We start from the raw sequence: 10,883 nt of genomic DNA, 5'->3' as shown, positions 1-10,883 counted from the left end.
GTCCAAACTATAAAAGGCAGCAAGATGTATTCCATGATCAACTTCACACAGCATAGTCAATCCTTCCCACATATAAATATGCACAATTTTCCCACTTAAACTAATTAATGCAATATTGTTTGCCTTTATTAATCACTGCCAACTGACTTTCTGGCATTGGAGTGATGGATGTTCATTTAAAGAAATTATACCCGTTTATATTAAAAAAAAAGTGATGACTAAGTCTTCATTTTTAAATAGTGATTATTTTAACCTTGATGTTCAAATTACCCTTTATCCATGTTACATTTCTATTTTAAATAATAATCTGAGCTAGTAATCCAGATTGCTGAACAGTACTAAGCCTGGGCCTACAAAATCCAATGAGAGAAAACATTACATGAATCAATCTTTGCTAATCTGCATTAAAAAAAAGCATTTGTTCATGATAGTATTAATGACATTGACCACCAATCTTGAAACAAAAAAGGTAAAAAGTCAGACTTGGTACATACTTCAATATTTGTCATCTGTTAGTTGATATGAAGCAAAACCCAGTAACTCTGTTAGCCAGTTGTAAAACAGCACCAAAATCATATTCTAACAATTTCAAAACTCATGGTCCTGTAAATCTCTCCTTATGAGTACCATTCAGCCAGAAAACCAATTCCAGTTCAATGAGGAATGTAGAAATAAATGTTAAACAGTGTAAGTACTTTTGAAAATGAGATACCAACACTAATTTTACAACACGTACCTTAACAGCAGAAGTAGCATTCTTTAAACAATAGCCTACCCACGTACATAGATGGAAAACTACACCAAATTACAAGAGAGGAGCATTATGAATATTTCCATCCTCAATGAAGGCAGAGCCCTCAGTGCAAAAATGCTAAGATTGACATGTTTGCAAATACTTACAGCCCGGAGTTAAAGAGGATGATCCACTTCAGGCTGTTCTTGAGATCTTTGGCAAAACACACATCAGTCTTCTGATAATCAATTGCACACTATTATCTGGATTAATAGTGACACAACAGGCATCCCTACTCTGGAGCAAACAATAAGTTCTGCAAATAAACTGTACATATAGCCAAATTGCTTCACTGCTGCTATAATGCAGTGATTGACCAGAAAGAAAGGAAAATGGCATTAATACCTTACATACACAGTTCCATCTAACAATTCTGCCACTTGTTTTACTTCAGTAACGATCGAAGAAGTGCATCAGTAGTGTTATATGGCTTGGGTTTTGTCAGCTGACTCCATTTATGAACAATCCATATTTTTATTTCCAATTCACATCTTTGACTCAAAACTGCACTAATGAGCCAAGTTTTTCATGTTAAACTTATTCTGCCTAGGGCATCAGTATATTCAACAAATAACAAAATTTACCTCAAACTAAAATTCCCTTTCAAATGTTCACTCCAAACATTATAAATGCTGAGTTCTACATAGATATATGAAAATAATTTCAGAACAAATTTTCAAAGCTTTGTATTAGTCTGAATACTTATTTCACATAGTTTTATATTATTCTGAATACTTGAAGTACACCAGTATCTACAGCTTGCCTAGTGCAGACAAAATACACTAAGTATTGTAGTCATGATATACAGGCCATCATGTGATATTTGAAGCTAATAGCACTGAAAAGACCAAGCAGTTAAAGTTTCCATGGTCTAATACTTTAATCTGACATGTGGCCATTGGTTTAATTACTTTTACAGTTCAATTAACAACTCTATTTGCATTTCACACCATTAAAAACTACTCCAAAAAAGTTAATGCATTTGTAAGTTTAAATGTGAAGAACAATAAAATATTTAAACTGATACTATCAGTTAGCAAAGTAACTGAACTGCTTTACTACTCATTTATACCATATTATTAGATACCTCAGAAACCTGTAAAACTGGCATTTTGTTAATAACATTGTCACACAGTCAGTCATTATATAATTACAGGTTTGTATTATTAAAATCCATGAATATCTGAAGTAATGCATGTGCTAAGCTACATTTTCAAATAAAATGCAAGGTATGAAGTGTCCATTTTAATGCATTTGTTTCTCTTTTATGTAACTTAATACTTCTCGTAAGGACACTGAAAAGATTAATTATATGAATCATTTAAAAACCGTACATAGATTGCATTCAAAATGGAAGTCCATTGATTAAAATATTTTAAGCTATTAAGAATGAATCTGCTTGAAACAAGACTGGTCACTTTTACACCAAAATCTGAAAGTGATCAATGATTATCCAAGTACTGATGTTCCTAGGCAGCAGAACATTGTTATTTACAAGTCAGAAGAAAGCCAGAAATGACAGCTTCTGCACTTCTACCCCTTCATCTAATAATGCTTGCCACTTAATTTCCATTCTACATGAATTTCCTCCTTCCCACAACTTAAGTACATATTTTGAAAGTTAGGGAGGTAAAAGAACTGCATTTATAATACGGTGGATTCCAGTTAATTGGGCTATCAGTTAATTGGGGCAGCTGCTGATTTGGGACAATTCTTAAATAATAAAAACTAATCAAGAAAATAGCTGGGATTCCCTTCAATTTCCCACTACACCACTTTAATGGGACAAGTGGCTGTTGCCGAACTGTTTCTAACTAGCATCTGTCACGTGCACTTGTGTGGCCGTTAGACACTACACCATACTTGGAGTAATCAGTTTTTAAATAGTTTCATGTGTTGGCGTTCAATAGTGATTTTTCTTACTGATGGTTGGTGAGAAATAAGCAGTAAGAATTCAGAACTGTTTAGCTCATTGAGGTTTCAGGATTTTGGCTTGGAGATGCCAAAAAAACTGCCAGGAGTGAAAATAAAACAATTTCACTACTTCAACAAGTTAGGAACTATTAAGAATTTGAAGGCATCAACAATCATAGAACCATAGAAACTACAGCACAGAAACAGGCCTTTTGGCCCTTCTTGGCTGTGCCGAACCATTTTCTGCCTAGTCCCACTGACCTGCACACGGACCATATCCCTCCATACACCTCCCATCCATGTATCTGTCCAATTTATTCTTAAATGTTAAAAAAGAACCCGCATTTACCACCTCGTCTGGCAGCTCATTCCATACTCCCACCACTCTCTGTGTGAAGAAGCCCCCCCCCAATGTTCCCTTTAACCTTTTCCCCCCTCACCCTTAACCCATGTCCTATGGTTTTTTTCTCCCCTTGCCTCAGTGGAAAAAGCCTGCTTGCATTCACTCTATCTATACCCATTATAATTTTATATACCTCTATCAAATCTCCCCTCATTTTCTACACTCCAGGGAATAAAGTCCTAACCTATTCAACCTTCCTCTGTAACTGAGTTTCTCAAGTCCCGGCAACATCCTTGTAAACCTTCTCTGCATTCTTTCAACCTTATTTATATCCTTCCTGTAATTCGGTGACCAAAACTGAACACAATACTCCAGATTCGGCCTCACCAATGCCTTATACTACCTCATCATAACATTCCAGCTCTTATACTCAATACTTAGATTAATAAAGGCCAATGTACCAAAAGCTCTCTTTACGACCCTATCTACCTGTGACGACACTTTTAGGGAATTTTGTATCTGTATTCCCAGATCCCTCTGTTCCACTGCACTCCTCAGTGCCTTACCATTAACCCTGTATGTTCTACGTTGGTTTGTCCTTCCAACGTGCAATACCTCACACTTGTCAGTATTAAACTCCATCTGCCATTTTTCAGCCCATTTTTCCAGATGGTCCAAGTCCTTCTGCAGGCTCTGAAAACCTTCCTCGCTGTCTACTACTCCTCCAATCTTTGTATCATCAGCAAACTTGCTGATCCAATTTACCACATTATCATCCAGATCATTGATATAGATGACAAATAACAATGGACCCAGCACTGATCCCTGTGGCACACCACTAGTCACAGGCCTCCACTCAGAGAAGCAATTCTCTACCACCACTCTCTGGCTTCTTCCATCGAGCCAATGTCTAATCCAATTTACCACCTCTCCATGTATACCTAGCCACTGAATTTTCCTAACTAACCTCCTATGCGGGACCTTGTCAAAGGCCTTACTGAAGTCCATGTAGACAATATCCACTGCCTTCCCTTCATCCACTTTCCTGGTAACCTCCTCGAAAAACTCCAATAGATTGGTCAAACATGACCTACCATGCACAAAGCCATGTTGACTCTCCCTAATAAGCCCCTGTCTATCCAACTGCTTGTAGATTCTGTCTCTAAGTACTCCCTCCAATAACTTACCTACTACTGACGTTAAACTCACCGGCCTATAATTTCCCGGATTACTTTTCGATCCTTTTTTAAACAACGGAACAACATGCGCCACTCTCCAATCCTCCGGCACTTCACCCGTAGACAGCGACATTTTAAATATTTCTGCCAGGGCCCCCGCAATTTCAACACTAGTCTCCTTCAAGGTCCGAGGGAACACCCTGTCAGGTCCCGGGGATTTATCCACTTTAATTTTGCTCAAGACAGCAAGCACCTCCTCCTTTTCAATCTGTACAGTTTCCATGGTCTCACTACTTGATTCCCTCAATTCCATAGATTTCATGCCAGCTTCCTTAGTAAATACAGACGCAAAAGACCTATTTAAGATCTCCCCCATTTCCTTGGTTCCGCACAAAGCCGACCACTCTGATCTTCAAGAGGACCATCTTGAATGTTACAATGAAAATGAAGATTTGGAGGATGCAATCATCAAAAGCATTGTATAAAGACAGTCCATTATTTGTATTAAGTGACTGTGCTGATGCTGTTCATTTATAGTCAATCAAAAAAAACATGACAGTGTACTCAGGATGAATTCCTCCAATAACAATCATGAACTAACAGTTTTATAGTACTGTAGTAGTATTGGTAGTGTTCCAATTTGTTCTGTATGTCATGTAAATACATAATTTGTTAATCAGTTAAACGATCATTTGCTTTTTTTATATATACCTTTAAGTATTTCCATGAAACTTTGGCTAATTGGGACAGTTGCTTAACTGGGCCAAAATACACTGGTCCCAATGTGTCCAAATTAATTGGAATCCAGTGTACTCCCTTTGAACTCTGGTATTATGAAGCACTCCCAGCCAATGAAGTAATTTATTAAAGTGAGAAAATTAGGATAGGATTAAACTTCATACTACCTGGCAAACAGTACAGAATCTAGTTCCATACACCACATTACCATACACACAACCCTTATATTGACTATAAACTGTCTCTTTACAAAATGATACCATTGGTGTAATCATGCTATTTAACCAAATGCTACCTTACAGTTGCGCAAAGGAAAATTACGTTAGAGAAATTCATCCTCAAAATATGATAGAACAGAAAAACTGTTCTGATTTCTGCACAATGGTTACTTTCCACAGTATACATAATAATGTGGAAACTTTCTGGAGCCTGTGTTTTCTGTGTATCTTAGTTTCTTCAGCTCTAATTTGCATTACAGCTTGTGGTAAAAATGCTGCTGAAATTATCAGTCAACTATTAAACAACCACAATGCTGTTTTATTCAAAACAATCAGCAGATAACTCAATTTTAATTCAGGCTACATAGTTTTAGCGGAGGAGAAAAAAACTAATTCAGGTAAGACTTGCATTAATACAAACTCAGGAAAATCCCAAAGCTGTTTATAATAACTATTGAGTCCTGTCACTGACGTAATGTAGGAAACAGCACAACCAATGTATTCAAATAGAAATAGTGAGGCAATAATGACCAAGTGATAGATTGAATAGTCACATTGATTGAAAAATAATGTCCATAGAACTTGAGTGCCGACCTTCCATTTGCGAAAACAAGACAGCATCTGCAATGGTAGTACTTGAGTATCAGCTTAGATCTCACTGTCAAGGGTATCTAGAGCAAGACTAGACCAACAACGTTCTGAAAAAAGGCAAGTGCTACTAGCTGAGCTGAAGCTCTAAGTACACTAAGTGTACAGGGAGTAAATACATGGATTTACAGTAAGATTGCAGGAACAGGATGCCAAGTTGAGGAAATATCTGTTAAACTTGAAGCATCAACTAACATTGTTTCCCCCCATCAGCTGCTAAAATAAGTCATTAATGTTTTCTGCCTAAAGACCCAGCCCATACTGGACACAGTCTGTTCAGTCTCCTGCCATCTGGTAGGAGACACAGAAACATCTTAGCCAAGAGAGTAAGATTGAAAAGCAGTTTCTTCCCGAGGGCAGTTATACAGCTGAATAATGCTGCACCACAGCCTTTGAGTGTTATGGACTATTGAAGCCCCTTTTTGCATACAAATATGGGAATTTGTTTTTATTACTTAAGCTATACCACATGCATTGTAAATATGTTTTGCATGGACAAGAGTAGCACCACAATCTCGCTTTCTTGAGCACTGGCAATAAAGTCCTATTCTATTCTATTCAGCTGGACTATACTGTACTTTAGAAAGGTAATGGTTTCATCAGCTGTCAACTACATTCAGGTATTAATAGTTAGCTACATTTGTGCAAAATTGATTTACAAACCTGTTTCATGTCTTAAACATGATGAATCAGGTTTAAAAGGGGATACCAGCAACCAGTGAATTCAGTTGGAATAATAAATTTTAAAACTCAACCTTATTAGTATAAAATATTTACAATGCTTTTGTTTCTCTGCTTCAACATTGAAGAATTTAAAAAAACAAATTTAGTGTTTTCTTCAAGATATTAGCGATTTATGAACAAACAGCACACTCTGGTTCCTACTGGCATTATTATAATGTCACAGTTTGTATTGAACATATTACAAGCAACACATCCAAAATTCTGTTTAGAGACACCTGAAACAGAACATTTTAATCTATCTGCTATCCTTGTGCACTATTTTTATTTCTATATGTTTTGACAAGTTATCAAGTTGTTTAAAAGACTAAATATCTACATGGTCAATGCATCTGTGGTTCTACACTTTCAGCATCAAGGCCTGCGGAAGATTGATTAAACAAGGAAGAAATCAAAACATGGGCTGTATTTTAATCATCTTAAAACCTGTCATTCCTTATTATCAACAATGAGTACTGCAAGGTTTCACTAAATTGGTTCTGCATTTAACTAATTAAAATTACATAAGAAAGCTAAAATAAGAGGTAGTATATTACTTTTTATTGGTATCGATCTATAATGCATGCAGAATATAGAATAAGGTAATGACCTTGTGCTGCATTTAGAGATTGGCAGGTATGATGATATGGGCATCTGAGTCGTGGCTGAAAGAAGATCATAGTTGGGAGCTTAACACCCAAGGATACACATTGTATCCAAAGGATGAGCAGGTAGGCAGAGGAGGTGGGGTGGCTCTATTGGCAAAAAAGTGAAATCAATTCCTTGGAAAGAGGCAACATAGAATCAGAAGATGTAGAAGACTTGAGGGTAGGCTTAAGAAACTGCAAGGGGGAAAAAAGACCCTGATGGGAGTTATATACAGGCCTCCAAACAGCAGCCAGGACATGAGCCTCAAGTTACAACGGGAAATAGAAAAGGCATGTAAAAAGAGAAATGTTGTAATAGTCATGGGGAATTCAAATATGCAGGTAGATTGTGAAAATCCAGTTCGTACTGGATCCCAAGAGAGATATTGTAGAATGCCTACAAGATGGCTTTTTAGAGCAGCTTTTGGTAGAGCCCACAAGGAGAATGGCAATTCTGGATAACCCACATTTGATTAGGAAGCTTAAGGTAAAGGAAACTTTAGGTGTCAATGATCATAGTGTGAGAGAATTCAGCCTGCAGTTTGAGAAAGTGAAGTTAAAATCAAATGTATCAGTATTACAGTGGAGTAAAGAGAATTAGAGGCATGAGAGAAAGCTAGCCAAAGTTGTTTGGAAGGGGACACTAGCAGGGATGATGGCAGAACAAGAATGGCTGCTGTTCATGGAGAAAATTCAGAAGGTGCAGGAGAGATGCATTCCAAAGATGAAGTAGAATTCTAAAGGGAGGCTGAGGCAACCATGGCTAACAAGGGAAGTCAAAGACAATATAAAAGCAAGAGAGAGAGCATATAATACAGCAAAAATTAGTGGGAATGTAGAGAACTGGGAAGCTTTTAAAAACTAACAAAAGGCAAATAAAAAGCCATACAGAGAGAAAAGATCAAATATGAAGGTAAGGTGGCCAATAATGTAAAAGAGGGTACAGAAGGTATTTTTAAGCTATATAAAGAGTAAAAGAGGGATGAGAGTGATATAAGACCACTGGAAAATGCAGCTGGAGAGACAGAAATAGGGGACAAAGAAATGGTGACTGAACTTAGTAAGTATTTTGCATCAGTCTTCACTGTGGAAGACACTAGCAGTATGCCAGCAATGTGAGAGTTAGGGGGCAGAAGTGAGTGTCTTTGCTATTACTAAGGAGAAGTGCTTTGGAAACTGAAAAGCATGAATGTAGTTAAGTAACCAGGACGAGATGGATTACACCTGAGGGTTCTGAAAGAGGTAGCTGAAGAGACTGTGGAGGCATTGGTAATGATCTTTCCAGAATCACTAGAATGATTCCTGAGGACTGGAAAATTGCAAATGTCACTCCACACTTTAAGAAGGGAGGGACACAGAAGAAAGGAAATTATAGGCCAGTTAGCCTGGCATCTGTGGTTGGAACGACATTGGAGTCTATTATTAGGAATGAGATCTCAGGGTACTTGGAGGCACGTCATAAAAAGGCCGAGTTCAGTGTGGTTTTCTAAAGGGTAAATCTTGCCTGACAAATCTGTTGGAATTCTTTGAGGAAGTAACAGGCAGGATGGACAAGACAGTCAGTTGATTTACTTGGATTTTCAGAAGGCCTTTGTCAAGCTGCGGCACATGATTCTGCTTAACAAAAGTCTATGATATTACCAGCATGGGTTGAAGATTGGCTGACTAGCAGAAGGCAAAGAACGGGAATAAAGGAGGCCTATTCTGGTTGGCTGCTGGTAACTAGTGCTGTGCCACCGGGGCCAGAGTTGAGACTGCTTCTTTTCACATTGTACGTCAATGATTTGGATGAAGGAATTGATGGCTTTGTGGATAAGTTTGTGAACGATATGAAAATAGGTAGAGTATCAGGTAGTGTTGAGGAAGCAGACTGCCTGCAGAAGGACGTAGGCAGATTGGGGCATGGGTAAAGAAGTGGCATATAATGTTGGGAAGTGCAAAGTCATGCACTTTGGCACAAGGAATATGGGCTTGGACTATTTTCTAAACGGGGAGAAAATTCAAATTATCAGAGGTCAGAGGGACTTGGGAGTCTTCGTGCAGGATTCCTAAAAGGTCAACTTGAGTTGGTAGTAAGAACGGCAAATGCAATGTTCGCATTCATTTTGAAAGGACTAGAATACGAAAGCAAGGATGTAGTGCTGTGGCTTTATAAGGCATTGGTCAGCCTGCACTTGGAGTACTGTGCACAGATTTGGACCCTTATCTAAGGAAAGGTGTGCTAGCAGGAGGCTCATGAGAATGATCCCAGGGATGACAGGATTAGCACATGTGGAGCATTTGATGGCTCTGGACCGTACTCACTGGAGTTTAGAAAAATGAGTGGCAATCTCATTGCAACCTGTTGAATATTGAAAGGTCTGGGTGAAGCAGATGTGGAGAGGATGTCTCCTATAGTGGGGGAGTCTAGGACCAGAGGGCACAGCCTCAGAATTGAGGGATGTCCATTTAGCAGAGATAAGGAATTTCTTTAGTCAGATAGTGGTGACTCTGTGGAATACTTGCCACAGACAGCCGTGCAGGCCAAGTCACTGTGTATATTTAAGGCAGAGGTTGATTATATTCTTGATTTATCAAGGTGTCAAAAGTTATGGGGAGAAGTCAGGAGAATGGGGTTGAAAGGGACAATAAATCAGCCATGATGGAATGGCAGAACAGACTTGATGAGCTGAATTGCCTAAGTCTGTTCCTATGTCTTATGGACTATCAGTTGACCAGTGCTAAATATCGTTTATTGTTCTTGCAACATTTTGCCATTAAGATGTATTTACATTCAAATTCTTTAGGAATTTTGACACTAAGCATTAAGACAGTAACCTGATTTAATGGGCATTATTAAATATTATTTCCAATTAGCATAGTTCCATACTAGCTATTTGGGAAATCACTCATCCATCAAAACACTTACAAATGAATTTCTAACTCAAAAGTATGTTCATATGTGAATCATGCAAATATGAATTCAGGTTAGTGTTATCTAAAAAAAAAATCAGTTTTTCTTAGCTTGTTAAAATAGTACTTCTTTAAAAAATTGCAATAATCCTCACTGAACACATAAATTACCAAAAAAAAGATACAGCACATAACTATTAAGTTTTAACTAATATCCTAATTACTGAAGATTTTGGAATTACATAGGAAACATGCATTTCCTTTGCTGAATAAAATTACATGGTTGTCAGAGTTGTTCTGATAGATTTTTTAAAAAATGCAGCATTGCTCATCCAACTTTAAATTTAACGTAAATATACAGGCTTGCATGGCACCAACACTGGTCACACCTCAGTATTCTCTTTCTTGAATTTGCTTAATACAGATAAAGAGAAAAAATATTGCAGCCACAATGTGTTTCAAAGCTTGTACTGAAGCCCGCAGCAAAGACTCAAATATCTCTGAAAACTGACAGCTGACAAATCTCTGGACCCCCACATTCATTGGCTGTCAAATTTCATAGCACATGTAAATATATGAATGCCTCTGACATTCAGAATGTAAAATCTAGACAATAAGTGGCATTGGCGATCCAAATAGCATTTACATAATATTGAGCAAAAATCAAACTGCTGGAGGAACTCAACATATTAGGCTGTATCTGCAGAGAGTAATGAACAGTCGATGTTTCAGGCCAAGATCTGTCTTTTGAACTGTATCCATACCCATTTGGTAAACACCACTCCAACCCCC

Source organism: Mobula hypostoma, chromosome 12 (assembly GCF_963921235.1).
Source record: "Mobula hypostoma chromosome 12, sMobHyp1.1, whole genome shotgun sequence".
NCBI lineage: Eukaryota > Metazoa > Chordata > Chondrichthyes > Myliobatiformes > Myliobatidae > Mobula > Mobula hypostoma.
This window is presented reverse-complemented; position numbering follows the sequence as displayed.